The 22,459-nt window shown below is 41.6% G+C and overlaps 5 non-coding genes and 1 pseudogene across 5 annotated transcripts; 4 read left to right on the top strand and 2 right to left on the bottom strand.

Annotated features, from left to right (window-relative positions):
* Window positions 1-592: 592 nt before the first annotated feature.
* LOC116459764 (CD83 antigen-like) lies at window positions 593-6,116 on the top strand (annotated as a pseudogene).
* Window positions 4,665-4,751, bottom strand: TRNAR-UCU (transfer RNA arginine (anticodon UCU)). The gene is given in 2 exon segments: window positions 4,665-4,700; window positions 4,715-4,751. It is a non-coding gene; the product is annotated as a tRNA-Arg (tRNA).
* Window positions 6,117-13,407: 7,291 nt separating the features above from the next.
* TRNAS-AGA (transfer RNA serine (anticodon AGA)) lies at window positions 13,408-13,489 on the top strand. Its single transcript has one exon. It is a non-coding gene; the product is annotated as a tRNA-Ser (tRNA).
* Window positions 13,490-17,233: 3,744 nt separating this feature from the next.
* TRNAQ-CUG (transfer RNA glutamine (anticodon CUG)) lies at window positions 17,234-17,305 on the top strand. Its single transcript has one exon. It is a non-coding gene; the product is annotated as a tRNA-Gln (tRNA).
* A 1,952-nt stretch (window positions 17,306-19,257) lies between these two features.
* On the bottom strand, window positions 19,258-19,339 carry TRNAS-UGA (transfer RNA serine (anticodon UGA)). The gene has a single exon. It is a non-coding gene; the product is annotated as a tRNA-Ser (tRNA).
* A 1,749-nt stretch (window positions 19,340-21,088) lies between these two features.
* On the top strand, window positions 21,089-21,170 carry TRNAS-AGA (transfer RNA serine (anticodon AGA)). Its single transcript has one exon. It is a non-coding gene; the product is annotated as a tRNA-Ser (tRNA).
* Window positions 21,171-22,459: the final 1,289 nt, after the last annotated feature.

Genomic DNA, 22,459 nt, shown 5'->3' with positions numbered 1-22,459 from the left:
ATTTGCAGAAATTTCAGCTCAGGGTTTGTTCTCTCCTTCTAGAAGAGAGAGGCAGCTCAATATTTCTGAAGCCTGCTCCCTATCAGATTCCTCTGCGTTTCCTCTTCTCTGGGGACTAACTCCACTTGACTGCTATTTGGTTTCCTAGGCATGCATTGTGAAGTTATCAGGCGTTTAAGGTGTTGTAGATTCACTATTTTTTTCCTATGTAAAAGTTCTTTGTGCTCTTTATGATATTCCGGTGGGGTATCTGAAAGATTTCAAACTAAGCGGCTGCCACGCCCCTCCCAGATACTGTCCTTGGATCCAGGCAAGCCGGGCTCCTGCTCTTGTCCCTCGCCGCAGGGAGCGCAGCGTTTTGGAACACCTTCCTCGAAATTCCAAGTCTGAGACTCTAGTCTTTAGCACAGTCCCGGCACTGGAGTGGCGACCCGATCCGAGAAAGAGGCCCAGCGCGCGGGTCGCTCCTATTGACGGGTGTGGCATTTCTTACATGGGATCGTCAGAAATTTGGCCGCCAAAACGGAACCGATGCACTGATCTAGGGTGACCTTCACTCACATCGGACACAATTTGGGTCTCTGGGCTACCGATGGGCCACCGCCAATTCTTGACCTTCAGCCACAGTGTGGATTCATGCGGCGGCTCTCACCACCCGTATTGTCACCTGGAGGCTACCTCGGGTCTGCACCCGACAGCAGAGGGGGAGCGGTAGCAGGAGTCTTTTACCCTGTGCTCTATCCCCACTTCCGCCGCTGGCCCCACAGCGGTCGCCCATCCCCGCGGCTGGCTCCACACCTAGTGTCAGGTTGTCCCCAGGGAGGGGCAACACCTCTCTTTCTCTCGAGGACTCTTGAGACGGTTGCCTCACAGCGCCAACAGGCCCATATGACTGATGTCCCCTCTGGACTCCAATCAATGCGATGACATCATTCTAGACAAGGGCAGACCTTCCTTGCATGAATAGGACCGCTCTTCTAACTCCACCTTCAAGACCTTTGCCTTCTAGTGGCCATGTATGGAATGCAGCGTGTAATGCAATCAACAACGGAAAGAAATCACATTTTAAGAATGTAAAACTTTGTTCTTCGTTTTCGCATTAAAATTCTGGCAAGAGATAAATGTAACTCGACCAGAAAAACGAATTATTGTTCATATTATCCTACATATCCTGGGTAAGACTTGCCTTAGTGGTCATTAACAAAGCACAGTAACAACATTTCCGGGAGTCACTGTAAACTGGTATTTATTGGTAACAGACGGGCACACTCCTTCACTGGAGGTCACACCTCCTTTTAAGGTAGCCCTCAAGACTCTATCCTCCTGGGTTCAAGTAATTAAACTGTCCCCATGCCTTTTCTTATATAGGGGCGATACCCCTACTGTTACTTGTCCTGGAGAACCATCCCTGAGGGTTTTTTCCTACCTTATAACATCTTTGTAAGTATTCCCAACATTAAAAATAAAAACTAATGCATTCTGTATGTCTCACTAGAAGTTCCTGTAGTATCCCTGTAGTAGTTTAAAATGTACAGTATTACTAGGTTTGCTGTGAAATACATAAGCCTCACTGTCCCCTGATTTCTTACGTCACCCTAGGTAGATGCGAAATTAACATTTGTTTTTCTTCTTGGATTTACAGACTTGTAATTTCCTAAATAATATGCATAACTGATATTATTGATTAATTGATTTAGACAATTAATTAATTTAGACAATTTAGGCCTAACTGGCAGAGATCTGAGAGAGGGTGAGGGAAAAGTGCTAATCTCATCCAGAAACGTCCTCACAGACATACCCAGAAATAATGCTTAATCTGGGTATCCTGTGGCCCATGCAAGTTGTCACATAAAATTAACCATCACAGAAATATACTATGAGGTATTGATTTTGGCATTTAAATGTCATATAAATAAAATAATGATGATTGTCAAAAAAGTCAGAAATTGAATGATATGTACATAAAATATAATTTATAGAATATAAAAAGACATTCATAAAATATCATTACATATTCTTCTAGAAAACATTATCGTAAAATGTAAACATTTAATTCATTAGAATGGTTTCCTATGAAAAAGAATGATATAGGGAATAGGCTATATAGATAAAAATAAATTAATCAATTGATTAAGATGGTCTTAGATTAAGTAATCAAAAAATTTAACAAAATACTATGAGATATTCAAAAGAATTGATGATCTCTGTGGTGCTTTTTTTTTTTTTTTTTTTTTTTTTTTGAGAGAGTCTTGCTTTGTTGCCTAGGCTGGAGTGGTGCAGTGGCACAACCTCAGCTCACTGCAACCCCTGCCTCCCAGGTTCAAGCAATTCTCATGCCTCAGGCTCCCAAGTACCTGGAATTATAGGCATGTGCCATCATGCCCAACTAATTTTTGTATTTTTAGTGGAGACGTGATTTCACCATGTTGCCCAGGCTGGTCTCCTGAGCTCAAGTGATCCAATAGCCTCAGCATTCCAAAGTGCTGGGATCACAAGCATGAGCCACCTTGCCTGGCCCATGGTGCATTTTTTGAAAATGAAAATTCTGATTCCACTCGTGAAAAATGAATTGCTAGGAGAATTGTCCTCTGGCTATAAAAAAATTAGAAAAATAGAAAAAATATATAATACAGCTCTTAGATACCAGTGTTTTGGAAACAGACAATGCCAGCTTGTAATACTTGAGAGAAGAGAAACAGAAAATGTGAGCTGGGTGATTACATCAGTCAAGAGAATTTTGAAGAGGGAAAAGATAGTGGCATTTACCACACTAAGTATCATGACTTACTAGAAGTCTCAAGACATTTAGAGCATGCATTGTTGGTGCAAGGATAAACAAAATGTCATAGAACAGAGAGCTCAGAAATCATCTGCACATATGTGTAAATTTAATACATGATAAAGGTGGCATTGCAGCTTGAGTAAGAGAGTATAATTTACTGAGAAGTCTATACAGGAATAAACAGGGGTAAGAAGCTGTGAATCTATCATACCCCCTTTCATTGCCTGACCTGACTAGATGTAATTTATATCATAAGAAGAGGAGTATGTAGTGGGTAATAAATATTCTACATATGGTGAGTCATGACATTAGCTGATCTTAGTGAAAGGGCACATCATTTCCAAATTGTTGTGCAAGGTAAGGGGAAAATCCACCATGTCAAATGGCATATTTTTTTGTTTGTTTGTTTTGTTTGTTTGTTTTTGAGATGGAGTCTCCCTCTGTCACCCAGGCTGGAGTGTAGTGGTGCAAACTCGGCTCACTGCAAGCTCCACCTCCCGGGTTCACGCCATTCTCCTGCCTCAGCCTCCGGAGTAGCTGGGACTACAGGCCCCTGCTACCAGCCCCAGCTAGTTTTTTTTTTTTAATGTATTTTTAGTAGAGGCGGGATTTCACCTTGTTAGCCAAGATGGTCTCGATCTCCTGACCTCGTCATCCACCCGCCTTGGCCTCCCAAAGTGTTGGGATTACAGGCGTAAGCCACCGCGCCCGGCTTGGCATGGTTTTTAAAAAAGGCTTTATTGGGGGATTTATTTTGTTAAGCAAGCAAAGGCAGAGGTTGATCAATTCTCTCTTTATTCCACATGGAAGCATGCCAGGCACAGGCATTGCTGGAAATACAGCAGGTCTGTGGTTGGCAAGAAGGTATCTTTCCTCTATTTCTCACCCTCCACAAACAAAAGAGCCTTTTCAAGACCTTTCAGTGACAGTGGGCCAGACCACCTGATGGCAGGCAATCTGGATTTAAGGTGCGACGTGTTTGTAATATAATGATACAATCCATACTATGGAATATAATGTAATTCATATAAAGAATGAAATAACACTACATATGTTAAATGATATCACTACAGTCAAAGATGAGTGGAGATATACATCTGTATGTGTATATATAATGTGTGTATACATATATGCATATATATGCATCTTCCCAGAAATATATTACGTGTTATTAATGTTAACATACATATAAAATTTCTGGGAAGACACACAGGATACTTGAAACTAGGCACCAGTGGAGGGAATTAAGGAAGTAGTGTTCTAGGATGAAAAGGAGACATTTTCCAGCTCTATTTGTACAATTGGGTGGGGGGAGGACTTTTACCGGTCTTTGTTTTGGATCAAAATCAGTGCTAGACATCCTCACCCACAATATTTCATTTAAAAGCGAATTTAATTTTAATTAATTTCTTAGAGCTGAAATATTTGCACTACCAACGATCACTTATTGAGGTTCAGGATGAGATGAAGAGCAGACTTGAGTCTTGAGTTTTTACCAGCTAGAAAACTGACGTGTTTCCAAATGGAAGCTGCAGAATTCTTACAGGCACAGTTTAGAACATCTGCCAGCAATTCTCAAGCAGAGGCTGGGATAACAATAAGTTTATCTGCCCCAGAAAGTTGTTTTTCATAAGGAAGAAACAGTTACTGGTGTTCATTTTAATATCCAACTTTTATTATTTTCCCTTTGATTTGGTCATCTAGCGACTGTAGACGTCTATACATGGCAATGTTTCTGAAGAAGCTCCTCAGATGTTAACACTACAAGCAGAAAATAAATTACAGGAAAATGGGATTCGCTGACTGGATAAAACGTCCAATTAATTAATATAAGGAGAAATTACTGGCAGAGGTATCCACTCAAATCACAAAACACAAGGTGCGACTCTGGCGGGACTCGAACCCGCAACCTTTGAATCTCTCGATTTGGGCTAGAAGTCCAATACGCTATCCATTGCGCCACAGAGCCTGCTTGCGCTCCACCTTTCGTCCTGAGGTTCCTAATTAATTTGGCTATTCATGTAATAAGTTTCCTGAAAACATTCTGCTCCAGTCACCGTGAAAGTTCAATAAACACAAAAATGAGACAACACAAGGGATACGCAATCCCTGACACGGAGGAGTTACTGAGCCTTTCAATAACTATTTTCACTTGGGCCATGAGATAAAGAATAATTTAGCGAGACTCCGTCTCAAAAAAAAAAAAAAAAAAAAAGCGAGACTCCCTCTCCAGAATTATTGGAGAGCTTCCGGACAGCTGAACACGTGGAGGTTTCTGGAGGGTGGCAGGCCCAGAGAGTGCTTGGAAGCTCGGCAGCCCTTCTCCCATACCTTGCCCTGCGTGCCTCTTCATTTGTATCCTTTGCGATAGCGTGCCTCTTCATTTGTATCCTTTGCGATATCCTTTATAATAAACCAGTAAACCCTATAGCCTGGCGTCCGCAACATGGGAGGTACAGGTGGCTTGCTCTGAGGATGTGGACTTGCCCTGCACCGTCCCCTGGGAACCGGAGGTCCCCTACATGGTCTCCGGGGTCAAGCTATTGGAGGGCGGTGAAGAGAGGGTGGAGGCACCCCAGAAAGATCTGCGTCTCAGAGGACAGCGCTATTATCAGAAGGGCCAAAATGGCTCTTCTGGGGTCCCAGTAAAAGACCCTATTCCCTGAAGATCCAAAACACTACCAGCAGCAACCCGTGGACATACAAGTGCACTCTGCAGGCACCAGAAGGGCAGAGAAACTTAAGTGGCAAGGTGATCCTGAGAGTGACAGGATGCCCTAAACACCGTAGAGAATTTTAAGAAATACAAAGCTGGAGCCGGGCGCAGTGGCTCACGCCTGTAATCCCAGCACTTTGGGAGGCCACGAGGTCAGGAGTTGGAGACCAGCCTGGCCAACATGGTGAAACTCCATCTCTACTGAAAATACAAAAATTAGCCGGGCATGGTGGTGCGCGCCTGTAGATCCAGCCACTCAGGAGGCTGAGGCAGGAGATTCGCTTGAACCAGGGAGGCAGAGGTTGCAGTGAGCCGAGGCTGCACCACTGCACCCCCAGCCTGGGTGACAGAGCGAGACTCTGTCTCAAAAAAAAAAAAAAAGAAAGAAAAGAAAAGAAAGAAAGAAAAAAGAAAAAGAAACGCAGAGTTGGGATTTTGCTGTTGTTGTCTCTGGTCGTTTGCTGCTTAACACTCATCATTTTCACTTGTAAGTTTGCATGACTACAGAGTATTTACCCATATTTTTCTAAACCTGGCATGGAATGAGCTTTTCTCCCGGTTACCTCCCCAAATAAACATTTGGGGCCAGTAACTCTTTGCAAGACAGAACTGGTATAAGCAGGATTTCTACAGATTTTTTTCCCCTAAATCTGAGGACTCAGTTGTGTGTCTGCCACACTGGAGAAGAGAATGAGTCCTACACTGAAGAAGTGTGAAGTCCTGTGAAGTCCTTCACCTGAGTGAAAACACTGGGAAGTGGATCATCCCACCACATTTTTCTATGAGCAGGCCTTGAAAATCGTCATGTGACCACATAGCATGGAGTCACCACTACTTCTCCATGGCTATCTTTTTAGTGATTTACGCAGCTATCTAGTCATATAAAAGCTATGGTGAGATGCAGCTGGAAAAGGGTCTTGGGAAATACGAATGTCCCCAGCTGGCCCCATGACAGACTCCTGAGGACAGGTGTCCTCTTCTACATCTGGGGAACATCTTTTTTAATTTACTGTGTTTTATCATACCAGCCCAGATGCTTTATGTCTGGGAAAAATTGACAGATCAAGCTGTGAGACAGTGGGAAATATTTAGCAAATAATTTCCTGGTGTGAGGGTCCTGCTATTACTGAGGAATATTCTGTGTACAAAGAAATAACAGTTCAATGGATTATTCCCCAGCAGGACTGGGGAATTATTCCAGCAGGATTATTCCCCAGCAAGGTGTTTTTATCTGGGAAAGACATCCATAAACAAGCAATAAGGAAGAGTGCCACAATTATTTTTGCATCTTTATGTACTTGTCAAAGAAGGATTTGTATTTTTCTCCTTTTGAAAACTATATCTATAGTTAGATTGCATTGTGAACTGACAAGCAGCTTGGATATGGAGAGTGAGAAGTCTGAGAAGGTGAAAATAAGATAGAGAGCTATTTAGTGATGGGCTGGAAATGCTGGGCCAACCATGCACTGTGGATGCTTGCCCCATTGTCCTCCACTACCTGGCTGTATGATCTGAGGCAAGTTCCTTATGGTTTCTGCTTTCTTTGTTGTAAGTCAAAAGGCTATTGCATGGGCTGATTAAAATACGATACATGAGGCCGGGCGCTGTGGCTCATGCCTGTAATCCCAGCACTTTGGGAGGCTGAGGTGAGCGAATCACCCTAGGTCAGGAATTCGAGACCAGCCTGGCCAGCATGGTGAAACCCAATCTCTACTTAAAAATACAAAAATAAGCCGGGCATGGTGGCACATGCCTATAGTTCCAACTACTTAGGAGGCTGAGGCAGGAGAATCGCTTGAACCTGGGAGGCGGAGGTTGCAGTGAGCGGAGATGGCGCCACTGCACTCCAGCTTGGGCGACAGAGCCAGACTCCATCTCAAACAAATAAATAAAATAAAATAACGTGAAAATGCTTTGAAAAAGTATAAAGCATTATGCAAATTTCAAACTTCCATCTTAAGGTTATTAGACAAAAAATGTTCATGTTAAGGTTATTAGAAAAACATAAAAATACAATTAAAAAAAGAAACTCAATTGAATCATTATCCTCGCTATCATGGTGGTGTTCCGGGGATGAGAGGATACCTTTCACTTCTCATGTTTTCCATCATTCCAAACAAAGAAGATCACAAAGAAGCTTTTCCCATAGTCTTCTGCAGGAATTCCTTTGGGGAAGCTAGGAGGCCAGGTGCGTGATCTGTTCTTGAAGCACCAGCCAAAAGCATTCCAAGACATGGACATATGGGAGCCACTGGCAGAAGGGACTTCACTAAACGCTGCACTGATATTTTAGCAATTGTTGGGTTTCTCTGATCAAGCTTGGGCCCTTCCGTTCCTGTTTTCCAAAGATATTTTATTGCTTTAGTTGTGTGTTCATTGCCCCCACTAATATTGGGTGTAAAAGGGATATTAAGTTCATTTTGTGTTTTTGCATCTTTCATAGCTTTCATGTTATTAAATGTATACATGTGGGGGGAAAAAGAATAGTTTGACCAAGGGTCAAAATTCATATCTCATTTAATCTGGCCTCTCCAAATCCATGCTTGGGAAAGTTGATTTCACAGAATGGAATTTGAGGAACTTCCAACATTTGACATTGGATGGTACTTTTAATACATAGCCGAGCCCCGTAAGTCCCTTTCCTTTAGCTCCAGTCTAGAGTTTTCTCTTGAAAGACAGGCCCTTCTTGTTCGTTCTTGTTCACATCTGTGTTTTTTGTTTGTGTTTAAGAACGAGTTTCGTGCGTTTTGTCAACAAGCTCACAGAGCAAACGATGACATTGTGGCACAAATTTACTGCGTCCAGGTGGCTTTAGAACGCTCCCAGGTTTTCTAACTTGGGAAGTTTCTTTTAGCGGCTGTTTGGACTGAGATGTAAAAACGCCATTTTCTTTGCTTTTCCGCCTTTCAGTGAGACAGTGTGGCCCAGCGGTACTTGCTCCGTTAGGGCGGTGAATTAAGTGGCTTCTTGTCGTCCTGGACAGAAAGGAATGAAGTCGTTGAAAGTGACGCTCAAGCGCGGGAGAATCCAAGTTTGGCGACGTGAAACGGGGGACCATTTGTGGTCTGAGAAACGGGAGGAGAATTGTGGAGGGAAGAGAAGAAATCTCAGGTGATCCGCGACCCAAAGATGGCTTGGTGCAATGTGACAGAAACAAATACGACCGTCACTGGAGGGTTAGAATCCATGCCTCCACGGCGAGATCGAATCCCACGGTTAAGAGCCTTAAGATCATTCATTCGTCCCTATACGCTAGTTAACTATAGACAGTGAGGAACTTCTCTGGCCCGATAACCTCTCAACTTTATATCGCATCCAGAAAAGAAAATGCTGTAATTAATTCTGAAATTTGCAGGAAGCAAAACAAAGCAAAATACGAGCTCTGAACTGTTCGCAAAAACGCAACGCAGAAAGGAATTTTAAACCGGAGCTGAAGATTGATCTGAGGGGAAAAGTTCTTGCATCCCTAGAGCCTCGAAGCCCAGGTTACTTATCAAGGGTTTCGGAGCACACTCGCTTCCCACTCCCCTCTCCCCTTCCTGCCTGCATTGCTTTCTCAGAACTTGGTTTCTTCCACGGACTACACTGCCCATGGAGCCCTTAGTTCCTTGGAGAGGAACCACCCTTCCTTCTTCAGAATTGAAAACCAACCAATAAGCCTCCGAATCTCTTTTTCTTTTTACTGAGTCTTTTATGAAGCCCACAGAAAGGCTCTCATTCTCTAAAGTGATGGAGGAGGTAGGGAGGGTACAGATTACATCAAAGAATTTCCCTCTGTGGTCTCTACGCTGCAGAAGGGAGGCATTTGACATAATTTTTACTAACATGAAATTTGAGGCCGGGCGTGGTGGCTCACGCCTGTAATCCCAACACTTTGGGAGGCCGAGGAGGGCGGATCACGAGGTCAGGAGATCGAGACCGTCCTGGCCAACATGGTGAAACCCCGTCTCTACTGAAAATACAAAAATTAGCCAGGCGTGGTGGCGGGCGCTACTCGGGAGGCTGAGGCACAAGAATCGCTTGAACCCAGGAGGCGGAGGTTCAGTGAGCCGACATCGCCGCTGCACTCCAGCCTGGCAACAGAGCGAGACTCCGCTTCAAAAAAAAAAAAAAAAAAAAAGGAAAAGAAATTTGAGCTATCTAATTTTTAGTGGATTCAATTTTGCTTGTAGATTTTTAAAAATCCAATTTCTCTCCAATTAGGTGTGGTTTGACTCTTATTTCTCATCATCTTTGGGACTATGACTCTGATGGCATTAACCTGGGCTACTTCTTCCCTAGCTCAAAGGATTACTATGTATTTAAAAGTGCAGTTGAGGCCGGGCGTGGCGGCTCACGCCTGTAATCAAAGCTCTCTGGGAGGCCGAGGGGGGCGGATCACTTGAGGTCAGGAGTTTGAGACCAGACTGGCCAATATGGTGAAACCCCATCTCTACTAAAAATACAAAAACATTAGCTCGGCGTGGTGGTGCGCGTCTGTGATTCCAGCTACTCAGGAGGCTGAGGCACGAGAATCACTTGAACCAGGGAGGTGGAAGTTGCAGTGAGCCGAGATCGCGCCACTGCACACTCCAGACTGGGCGACAGAGTGAGACTTCGTCTCAAAAAACAAACAGACCAAAAAAAAAAACCCCAAAACAAAAGTGCATTTGAACAGGAAAGCCGGCAGAGTCTGTAAAGAGCTGACCAGAGGAGCCTAACTGAAAAAGGATTCTGGGACTGTCTCCCCTTCAGAAGAAGTTCACTCTCTGTTCCTTAGTGAAGGAAGGATGAGTGTTCCAAAGAAGTCTCTTTCCAAGGGAGGGAGGACATAGGAGCCAAAAGAAAACGCACAGTCCCAGAGAACAGTTTTTCCAAGAAGCTAGTCTAGCTCTGTTTTTCCTCCTTCTAGATAAGATCTGTTAAGCTATCTAATTACAGAATTACCCCCTGCTTTCAGACAGCATCTAATCAAGAACAATCTCTGCTTCTTTAAAACTTCCCCTAAAATCACCTAACACAAGATGTGTAGATCCTGTAAGTATTAATACTTTATAATACCCTTACGGAGATGCCCTACGCTTCTTTATGTTGTGTGTTCTTGCTTGCTGTAAGGAATAATAAATCTAATTTGTTTAACTACAGGTGTATTTCTGAATATTTTTGGCTGGAGGATGTCGGCACACTTTGTATTCTATATGACTTCAAAATATGGGGAGAAGGGGAAAAGAGACCAATGTGCTACTATTGCTGGTTTTGGGGAGGTGGGATTATGAGTGTTCTTTCTCCTCCCCTCCACACCCCCAAGTGTGAGTTAGCTATCATTACGCAAGTTTTTCTTTTTCTTTCTTTCTTTTTTTTTTTTTTAGGAGTTTCGCTCTTGTTGCCCAGGCTGGAGTGCAGTGGCGCGATCTCGGCTCACCGCAACCTCCGCCTCGCAGGTTCAAACGATTCTCCTCCCTTAGCCTCCCGAGTAGCGGGGATTACAGGCATGCGCTACCATGCCCAGCTAATTTTTTTGTATTTTTAGTAGAGATGGGGTTTCTCCTTGTTGGTCAGGCTGGTCTCGAACTCCCGTCCTCAGGTGATTCACACGCCTCAGCCTCCCAAAATGGTGGGATTACAGGCGTGAGCCACCGCGCCGGGCAAGTTTTTCTAATTAATTAAGATTAAGACCAGGAGCGGTGGCTCACGCCTCTAATCCGAACACTTTGGGAGGCCCAGGTGGGCGGATCACATGAAGTTGGGAGTTCGCGACCAGCTTGACCAACATAGAGAAACCCTGTCTCTACTAAAAATACAAAATTAGCGGGGCGTGGTGGCGCATGGCTGTAATCTCAGCTACTTCGGGAGGCTGAGGCAGGAGAATAGCTTGAACCCGGGAGACGGAGGTTGCAGTGAGGCGAGATCATGCCATTGCACTCCAGCCTGGGCAACAAGAGCGAAATTCCGTCTCAAAAAAGAAAGGAAAGAAAAAGAGAGAGAAAGAAAGAACGATATTTATTTTACATATTGACACAAGAAAGATGAATCCTCGAAATGTAGATTCAAGGACTTTGATGTCGTTGAAAGTTTTCCTTTAAGTAGTCCTTGGTTTGATCAACTGTCTTGTTCAGTAACCTTCACAATCATATGCTTTTTGAATTTGTTACTGAAATAATTCCTCTAATGAGCATGTTACCTCTAATGAGCACTTAGAGATTTGTAGAATTCATGAAGCCTTCTTTGTCCTTCTCATCTGAGACTATTTAATCGAACTTTAAACATTATTTTGCATATATATTTTGATTAAAAATTCTTATAAACTTTTTATTCATAACAAAAGATTGCAACTTTCAAATAATTTTTCAGAAACCCTCATGACAGAGGCCTGCTCCAAAATTAGTCCTAAAGGGACAGACAGAAAATAAATAAATATTTATTTATTTATTTTTGAGATGGAGTTTTACTCAAGTTGCCCAGGCTGGAGTGCAATGGCGCAATCTTGGCTCACTGCAACCTCCCCCTCCCGAGTTCAAGCAATTCTCCTGTCTCAGCCTCCCGAGTAGCTGGGATTACAGGCGTATGCCACCATGCCCAGCTAATTTTTGTATTTTTAGTAGAAACAGGGCTTCATCATATTGGTCAGGCTGGTCTGGAACTCCTAACCTCAGGTGATCTACCCGCCTTGGCCTCCCAAAGTGCTGGGATTACAGGTGTGAGCCACCGCGCCCAGCTGAAAATAAAGATTTAAAATACATTATACAATCTTTTAAAGCAAATGACTGGACGTTTTCCAAAGATGGCCAATAGAAAAACACATTAGTAATGCTCTGGTTCGATATAAAGATCTATATATAGAAAGTAAGTGTGATGCATTCTTACTTTCCATGACCACATTTATTCTATTTATCATTCATGACATAATTAACCTTCTCTAGGTACAGATAAAAGGAAATTATTTGATTTTGAAAAAGATTTAGTTCTCTGGAAAAAAAACTTTCTCAGTGATATATGAATTAAATAGAATGCTATGTAAAAGGCACTTTGTTACTTCCGGTTAAATATCATATATTAAAACCAAACAATTAGCTGTCTCAAGATGCATCAAATTCATTTTGCTGATTAACATTTTTCTGACCATAAAGTGGGAACTGTACATCTATGCATCTTGGGATCTGGCATCCACATTTATAGTTTTGTTTTTTTTTTGTTTTTGTTTTTTTAATTTCATTTCATTTCTATAGAGCATCTGGACATTCTGCTAAAGGAACTGGTGAGTTACAAACGTAAAAAGGAGAACTGGAAATGTGCTTTATTGGTTAAATTTGGTTTGATCAACCATTGGATTGTTCACAAAATTAAACCAAATAGTCAATTTTTTAGAAAGTAACTAGAATCTATTAGGATCTAGGATTTCCCAGGAAAAGAACTCACGGGCTGGCTTTACTTGCAAATTTCTTCTTAATCCGTCTGGAAAGTGAAAGCACATTGTCATTTGCAAAACAATTTCCCAAACACAATGAGATAAATATTTTAGGTTTACATTTAGGGGCTTAAGGACACCAAGTGAGAAGATCCAGAGGTTTTCTGTATCGTTTTTCTCTCCTTCAGCTAAGCTGAGGGAGTATTTCCTTCTCTGAAATCCATTAAGCAACGGTGTCATTCAGCGAGGAGGCTGGTCTCCTGGAAGTTCTAGCAGAAGGTCTCATTGTCTAGCAGAAGATCCCAGGTTTAAAACTAGGATTAAGGCCGGGCTCCACCTCCGTGGTGAGTAAATTTGTTTTCAGTTTCGATGACTCCAGCAACCAGCACGGAGCCAAACTTGCCCCCAGGAGAGCTGGTTGTTGAATTGACCCGGTTTGTTCAAAATAAAGATGCTTGTGTGGTGGATACACTCATCTTAGTGCTTCCAAAGTTCTGTCATGTCTGTGGCCCTGCTGTCATGTCTGTAGTCGTGGCCGAGTGGTTGAGGCGATGGACTAGAAATCCATTGGGGTCTCCCCGCGCAGGTTCGATTCCTGCTGACTACGTTTAATATTTTACAGTAAAATGGGGTCAGGTTAATGTAATATGGAAAATACAGGAGCACTTGTATCATCTTTCGCCCCTCTGGTTAATGTAAGGCGGAACGACAGGAGCACTTATATCATCGTTATCCTCTCTCTAATTCTACCCTGGCGGTGTATGTGTTTGCTGTCAAAATGTCGCTGAGCCGCCCGAAGTAAATAAACTAGTAACCTCAGTAATCCTCCTTCACTGGCAACGTGCACTGCTCCAGGGTCTCACTGGGTTTTCTCTCCTCCAAACCCTGCTCAAAGTTAGCTCTTTCAAGAGCTTGGTGAAAGTGTTTCTCACAGAAACCATGGAGTATATATAGTCTATGCCACAAATCGGAGCTATCTGTATTTTTAAAAAGTATTAAGTAAAATTGACTTTTAAAAAGCACTTATATGTATATACACATAGCCATTACCATATCAGGATACACATCAGTTCTATCAATCTGTAAGCCTCCCTAGCACTGTTCCTTTATAGTCTCATCCTAATCCCACACATAGCAGCTGACAATCATAAATACTCTTTCCATTTGTATATTTTGGCCTTTTGGAAAATGTCGTAGAAATGGAATCATACAGTATGTAACTTTTTGAGATCAGCTTCTTTTACTTAGCATAATGCCTTAAGATTTACCCAAGTTGGCCGGGAGCGGTGGCTCACGCCTGTAATCCCAGCACTTTGGGAGGCCGAGGCGGGCGGATCACGAGGTCAGGAGATCGAGACCATCCTGGCTAACACGGTGAAAGCCTGTCTCTACTAAAAATACAAAAAATTAGCCGGGCATGGTGGCGGGCGCCTGTAGTCCCAGCTACTCGGAAGGCTGAGCCAGGAAAATGGCGCGAACCCGGGAGGCGGAGCTTGCAGTGAGTCTAGATCGCGCCACTGCACTCCAGCCTGGGCTACAGAGCAAGACTCCGTCTCAAAAAAAAAAGAAATAAATAAAGATTTTCCCAAGTTGTTACAAATATCAAAATTTCATTCCTTTTTGCTCTTGAATAGAATTCCATTGCACGGATGTACCACAGTTTATCCACTCATTGAAGGACATTTGTGTTGTGTGACATTTGTTTCCACTTTGGGGCAATTGTGAAAAAAAGTTGCATTTCATAATGACTAATGATGTAAAACATCTTTTTGTGTGCTTATTTGCCATCCTTATACTCTCTTTGGTAAAGTGTTTATGCCTTTACCCAATTTTTATTGGGTTGTTTTCTTATTGTTGAGTTTTAAGATTTCTTTATATATTCTAGATACAATTTCTCTATCAGATACATGACTTACAAATATTTTCTGCCAGTCTTTATTTTTTTCAGTGTCTTAACAATTTCTTTTGCAGAGCAAATGTGTTAAAAGTTGATTAAGTCCAATGTATTTTTTTTTTTTCTTTTTTGGAAAGTGCCATATCTAAGAACTCATCACCCAACTCAAGGTTATGTGGATATTCTGTTATGTTTTCTTTAACAGTTTTATAGTTTTATGTTTACATTTGCATATATGATCAACTTCTTAGTTAATTTTTGTATAAATTGTGAGATTTACATTAGGATTTCTTTTCTTTCTTCCTTCCACTTTTCCTTCCTCTTCTTCCTTCCACGCCTTCCTTACTTTTTTCCTTCCTTTCTTTCTCTCCTTTTCTCTTCTTTCCTTCTTTCCTTTGCATATGGATAGCCCATTGTCCCAATATTATTTGTTGAACAACTTTAATTTATTCATTTATTTTATTTGCACCGTTGTCAAAAATCAATTCCCCATATTTGTGTAAATTTATTTCTGGAATCTCTATTCTGATCAATTGATCTACATGTTTATATTTCTGCCAATACCTTATTATCTTGATTACTGAAGTTTATATTAAATCTTAAAACCAGGTAATGTGATTATTCACTGCGTTTTTTCAAAATTGATTTAGCTATTCTAATTCTTTCGTCTATCCATATAAAGTTTAGAATCAGCTTTTCTCTATCTCCAAAAAATTCTACTGGAATTTTGATAGCAATTGCATTACATCTATACTCAATTTGGGGAGAACACATAGGATAATTCTGGTGCTCTCTTTCCATCCTTACACCCTTTTATTATCAGAGTCTTCAAATAGTTATCTCATGCACTCTGCCCATAACTTATAGTTGTGTTTGATGGGAGAAAAAATGTAAAACACATTTCATCTCACCTGGAAATAGGAACTTGGGATACTATCTTTTTATGATAATGAAACAAGATCTCCTAGAAATAAAGAATAAAGTAGCAGGGGAAAAGAAAAACATTTAATGAAAAATTTGGAAGTTACGGTTTAGAATTACTTCAAAAACAGTAGGAAAATATCAACGATGGAAAATAGTAGTGGAAAGAAAATTGAACAACCCACTCCAGAGATTCAATATCATCTGATTACTGGGAGTTCCAGCAAGACAAAGGAAAAATGGAAGATAATTTTATCAAGAAATGTAAGAAAAATTCTCAGAACTGAAGGACTTGAAGATCTAGATGGGAAGGATTGCCCTTTACGACTAACGCTTTTAGCATCAAGTCTAGAAAATATTTCCTTGGGTCAAAGTCATAAAGATATTCCCCGATGTTGTATTTCCTCAAAAGAAATGATGAAAATACAATTCAAATACAATTTATCTTATGAGAAACTCTGGATGACGCTGAGTAGAAGCTGTAAAGGTTCCAATCAACCTCTGCTTTAAAATGAGCCTCGTTCTTTTTTTTTTTTTTTTTTTTTTTTGAGAGTGAGTCTCACTCTGTCGCCCAGGCTGGAGTGCAGTGGCGCGATCTCAGCTCACTGCAAGCTCCGCCTCCTGGATTCACGCCATTCTTCTGCCTCAGCCTTCCGAGTAGCTGGGACTACAGGCGCCCACCAACACGCCCGGCTAAGAGCCTCGTTCTTAACCTAGCTGACTCCACCCGACCTAGAAATGGCTGTGTCTATAGTCTCCCAAAATTGTATCATCATAACCTCTCCGAGACCAGGGAGACACAGGGAACTGGTTTGACTAGAATTATAGCTTCACGCGTGGGTGCAGATTTGCCTCCAATTTACAACATTGAGGTTAGTGACTCACGCAGCCTCAATTTAAAGAGATTTTTTTAGCAGCTTTATGCTTAATTTCACTTGAGTAATTTTTTTCTTAATTGTTACAACCAGTTTACATGATAGACAGAAGGCCAAATTTAAATAATTCTCAGTCGATCGCACGGAACCTTCAATAATTTTGTGAATTCCCTGGAATCAAGATATTAAAGGTTGTTTTCCTAGAGGCAATAAACCCGATAACTCACCTATGTGGAGAAAAATATCCCGTGTCTGAAATTGAGCAGAGTTGCAGATAAGACATGAGTTCTCCAAGACTTAATTTCCCCGTTTTTATGGGGGACTAGAAGCATCCACTTAATCTAGCTTTTAAGCATTAAATTGCAGAAAGAATAGAAGAAGTTCGGTCCAGTTCAGGTACGTATAAAAGTCGCTCTATTTTTCTTAATGAAGAATGCAAGGCTCAGGACCACCAAGTTTCTGAGTTAATTGGGGGTTAGGGGAAAGGGAGACTTTATGGATCAATGTAATCGGCAAAAATAAATAGATCCCCCAGGGTTTTCTTTGAAAGGGTGTTCTGAGTGGGCATAAACTAAGGATTTTTGCTTTGATAAATTAAATGCATTTAGTAGAATGCCTATAACTCAGCAGGAGCAATTGTTGGGTGAAGAGTACCAAGAGGGGTTCCATGGTGTAATGGTTAGCACTCTGGACTCTGAATCCAGCGATCCGAGTTCAAGTCTCGGTGGAACCTGCTCAAGTATATACGCATGTATTTTTTTTTCCCTACCTTTTGTTTTCCCCAGGGAAAACACTCTCTACGTAAATTACGAAAATCAATTTTCAGCCTGATATCTTCCGTGAATCCCTACAACTCCCTATACTACACTTGATCTTAATCAAACGGCCGAGAAGCTATGCAAGTCCCAATATATCTGCCTCTGGGTGAGGAGGCGGAATAGAATCCACTTTCCGGGATCACAGCTCACTACTACAGCCTCGACCTCCCCAGGCTCAGGTGATCCCAGGTAGCTGGGACTACAGGTGCGCACCATCACAGCCAGCTAAATTTTTGTTTGTTTTTTGGTGGGAGACAGGGTTTTCGCTATTTTGCCCAGGATGGTCTCCAACTCCTGGGCTCAGGCTATCCTTCTGCTTCCATCTCCCAAAGTACTGGGATTACAGGCGTGAGCCATCGCGCCCGTCCTGAAGGGATTGTTTCTTTCAATAATTTGTGAAGTCCACGGAAACATTTTTGTCCCCTGAACGTGATGGAGGAAGTAGGAAGTGCTGATAAAAAGAATCTGCTCTTGGGTCTTTATGCAGGAGAGCTGAGATTTTCATTACTACGAATGCAAAATTTGGGCTACTTTGTAATTCTTTGCTTTGTAGAGTTGTTTTTCTTTTCTTTTTCTTTCTTTTTTTTTTTTGGTCATTGTTGTTTTTACCTCACTTACTTCTAATACATGCAGCATAAGTACAATTTCTCTCCATCTCTGGGGCCAAGATAGTCTTTTATCTTTCTGTCAAATCAGTCTTGTACTGTGCATCCAAATCCTGTTGGCTGAAAAAGTATTTTTTGCTATCAGGCTCTAGTGTTCAGTAGCTTAAATGGTCTAATGTGTTGGCAAGCTCTTTATAAACTGTTAAGAAACACCCTACTCAAAAACAGACAAACTCCCGTAGACTGATGAGCGGTACCCCCTGCATCAAAGATAACTCAAGCGTCAAACACGTCATGGGCAGCAATATCCCACCCCAGGCTAAACCCAGCGGCTTAAATCATACCACTTTGTGGCCTCATTACCAGTAGAGACAGGATGAAGTCAGAACAGTGAACCAACTCTGAATGATAGAGGTGGGTGGTGTTTATTCCCAGTACAGGTAGAAGACAGAGACGCCTGTTGGGTGCCGGGGTCTTGGAGCCAAAATCAAGAGATGAATTCAAGTTACAACTTACTGCCCTCTTGCTGTGAGACCTTGACCATATGTATATGCCTGTGGATCTTCCAGTCTGTACAATGACTATGTTGTGAGGATTTACAAATTATATGCCATGTAAAAACCTTGATGGTGATGTGTAGTAAGTACTTGAAAAATAGGACCTGCTATTTATCCCTTTTGGGTACTAATAAATCTACCCCTGAATCTGCTAACAACTTGATAATTTGGGGGGTACCCCCAGTGGAATTTACAAAACTTGAATTCACGACCCCATCTGGAAGTCCTTAGTTAAAATACCATTTCATTGTGCAGCATTGGGTAGTTTCTTCATCTGTGAAATGCAGGTAAAAATATTCTGTTGGTGCTTAACTCATATCTTGGAACATACTAAGTATTTAATGAAAATTACCTGTCAGTGGTAAAGCTTTTTGTGAATCCTGACTTCTTTTGAGTTGACAGTAGTTAACTATTTAGTGCAGGAGAGGCTGAAGCTTTTTGTGGATCCTGACTTCTTTTGAGTTGACAGTAGTTAACTATTTAGTGCAGGAGAGGCTGAAGTCTTGCTGGCTGTGATCAGAGGGATTTATACCAGTTTTGAAGTAACAGCAACATAAGGTAGTCTCCATTCACTGAGTAAAGAGGATATTATCTGAATATTCAGTGGGAGGATTGTGTAGGAGAGCAGCAAATGGAGTACAGGAATTTGGGTAAGTTTTGATTAGATTAGTTGAGGAAACCTAAGGGAACTGTACCTGATAAAACCGTAGTCGGCAGGATTCGAACCTGCGCGGGGAAACCCCAATGGATTTCAAGTCCATCGCCTTAACCACTCGGCCACGACTACCTACCTACGGCACAGCTGGCGGCTGGGGTAAACTTATAGTGGATGAGTGGAGCGCTCGGAAGTAGTTGGTCTGCAGTCTCTTCAGGGCCTCTGCTCACGAACGAAAGAGCTCAATCAGAGCACATCAATAACCAGAACATAGTGCATAGTGTTGCAATTCAACACAGGACTCCTAGACAAGCGACTCAAAGTTCCTGGGCGCTGGAGCTCGCCCACTAGCCGCTGAAATCCGCGGACACCACGTTCACACCTAATTCTCACAAACCCACAGAAAGGGAGTATTGAATTGAGAGTCCAAGCAATCTCAAGCCTCTGGATACCAATGGGAGAAGCAATGGGAATTAAGGGAAGGCACGAGAGGGTGGGGTCATCTGCGTTTACCTACAGTTAAAATCTAAATCAAGAGCTTCTTCGATGACATTCAACTGACTTACTCTTCCGAAGGAAAGGCTAAAACCGGACTGGAGCGGGCGTGCCAGCTGAGGAGGGGGCTTGTTTCTGTCCTAACTGGAAAACATGACTCTGGAGAGGTCTCTGACTCTTCAGGTAAATATAATTCCCGTCAGTTCTGGTGAAGGACGCGAGACCATTCCCAAGAGCCAAAGCCTCCAGCCACTCTAGCCTAGGGAAAGGGAAGAACTCAGAACCCAGGTTTCCAAAAATCTTAGGCAGAGTCCAGCACAGAAAAATGCAAAAAGACGAAAACACATAAATGTCAGGATAAATCTAGCTAAATTAATAAGGTTGATTCTTGCTTCAGATACTACAAAATGGTTAACACCAGGATCAGCTAATTTTCCCCCAGTTGCATATTTCATATTTGTGGAGTACTCTTCCTTAAACGGTAACATCCTGGTACGTAGAGAAATGACAGTTTGGCTTACTGACAAATATCGGATGATGACAATTGCCTCGCCCTTTTAAGGCTTACCGTTGGCATACACTGCTTACCGGTTTAGTTTCATAAATGGATACCTGAGAAACATGTTTAAAATCTTGTTGATTTTGCTTCTGTAGAGCACTTAGAAATAATGCTGAAGGCACAAATAGAGTCCATGAGCAAAGAGCAGTAAACATCATCTAAGATGTCTAGGTTACTGATCTAAATCTAATTCTCAGGTGCTGTGTAGGTTTGCATATTTATCCCAGCCCCTCATTTCCTTATTTATGATGTAAAGACTAAATGAGGCCAAATATATAAATGAGGGTATTTAGCAAAATGTGAGGTCTTATATACATGTTAGTGACTAACATTATTTTGCTAAAAGTATATCCTGGAGTACATTTCATATAAGCGTTATAGAAGTGCACCTCATTCCTTTTATCAGTTGCAGAAGCTTCCATTCTATGGATCTTCCAAAATTTATTTTAAAAGTCAAACATCGATGGCCATTTGAAGTTGTTCAAATCGTCGCTATAACTCAAAAATTTGCAGCGAATGTTAGAGTGTGTCCCAGTTGTTGCGGGTGTCTCCTGCATCCCCATCCCCTGAAGGAGCAGGAAGCTTGATCTCTGGGAATGCATCCTGCTTAGTCTCTTTCTATCAGAATGTCAGAATAAGGGGTCCTCCCAGGTCCAAGGATAAAGTGTTACTTGTCAGTTTGAAACAACAGCATGATAATCATTTAACTAATGCCAAAGAATAAGAAACATTGACAGCAAATACAATTTCTGGCAGAAAATTTGACCTTTCCAAGAGAGCTAAAGTTCAGTACAGTGACTTATGTTAATGGGCAAAGCATTCTTCATGTAGTCGTGGCCGAGTGGTTAAGGCGATGGACTAGAAATCCATTGGGGTTTCCCCGCGCAGGTTCGAATCCTGCCGACTACGATAACGTTTCCCTTTGCAAATGGGATGTAACACCTTATCAGATGGGAGATCCTGACTTTGTCTTCCCGGAAGAAGCCCGGCTGTTCCAACCTGATCAGACTTTTTCTCTTTATATGCCCACTAAAAATACTCTGCCACCTTCCTGAAACAACGAGGAAAATGTGTACTTACTTGAAAAAAAAAAAAAGGTAATTCCACCAGAGTCTTACTGGTGTTTTACCCCCAAGAAAAGCCAAGGTGATGCTATCATGTTTCCTGCAATCGATGCCCTGTTTTGAAGGCAGCTTTCCTTAAAAAATGTTGCTAAGAGTGTTTGTGTCTCACAGAATTGTTCCCTTGTTAGGGATATACTTCAGTCAAGTAAACAACCTCATTCACACAGAAAAGGAAATTCCAGGAAATCCAGGATCAAATACAAGTGAAAGCAAAGACTCAGATATGGTCGCCAAGATGGGAATAACTTGGGCATTATTAAGCAAACAACTAAGCAATTAAATATATTAAGTAAGGCAATTTTCCTTGAATTCATACAAAAACGAACTGACGACGTCAAGCCAGACTGGCTTGTCCAGGTGTCCAGGACGATGATGAGGCAAGAGGGACTGAAAAGAAAGTGAGGGTGTTACTATATTCAGAGCACGGAACGATAATCAGCTCAGGTGCAGAATCACATTGTGTGATTAACAACTATGGTTAAATAATGCATTGGCCGAAAAGGAATGCTAGCCACAGTTGAGTACTTTTTAAGGAATTCCTAGGGGAATTCTATCACTGCCTTGGAAGCTTGGTGGAGCTCGTCCTCACTTCTTGCCTTGCTGCATCTTCTTTTTTATTTGTTAGGCCTGCCATTCTCCTTTTTCTATATCAGAGATCAGTCATTTGTGCCTTCTTGGATAAACTCAGTTTATCCAAGCATTTTGCAACATTATTAGTTTTTTTTTTCCAAACTAAATTTTGGCTTTTTTTTTTTTTTTTTTGCTTATCTCCATCTTGTGTTTCAATTTTATTGCATTAAATCAGCCATTTTCTTCTTCATTTCCTTCCCTAAGATTTCTTTGGGTAAAATTTGCTAATTTCTAATTTTTTTCAATGGATCTCAGATTATTGATGTTTAGATTTTATTTTATTATTAATTATGTATTTAAGAGTTTAAGCATCCAAGTGCATTTTGGACTGCATGAAACGTATTTCATAAGTATTATTTTCAATGTCATTCTTTTGAATATAATTTTTAATTACCATTTAGATATCTTCTTGGAACCATACGCACATTTTCTTTCTTTCTTTCT

The sequence above is a fragment of the Hylobates moloch genome, unplaced genomic scaffold, assembly GCF_009828535.3.
Source record: "Hylobates moloch isolate HMO894 unplaced genomic scaffold, HMol_V3 SCAFFOLD_20, whole genome shotgun sequence".
Classification (NCBI taxonomy): Eukaryota; Metazoa; Chordata; class Mammalia; order Primates; family Hylobatidae; genus Hylobates; species Hylobates moloch.
Note: the sequence above shows the minus strand (reverse complement) of the source record. Positions and strands in the feature narration are given on the sequence as shown.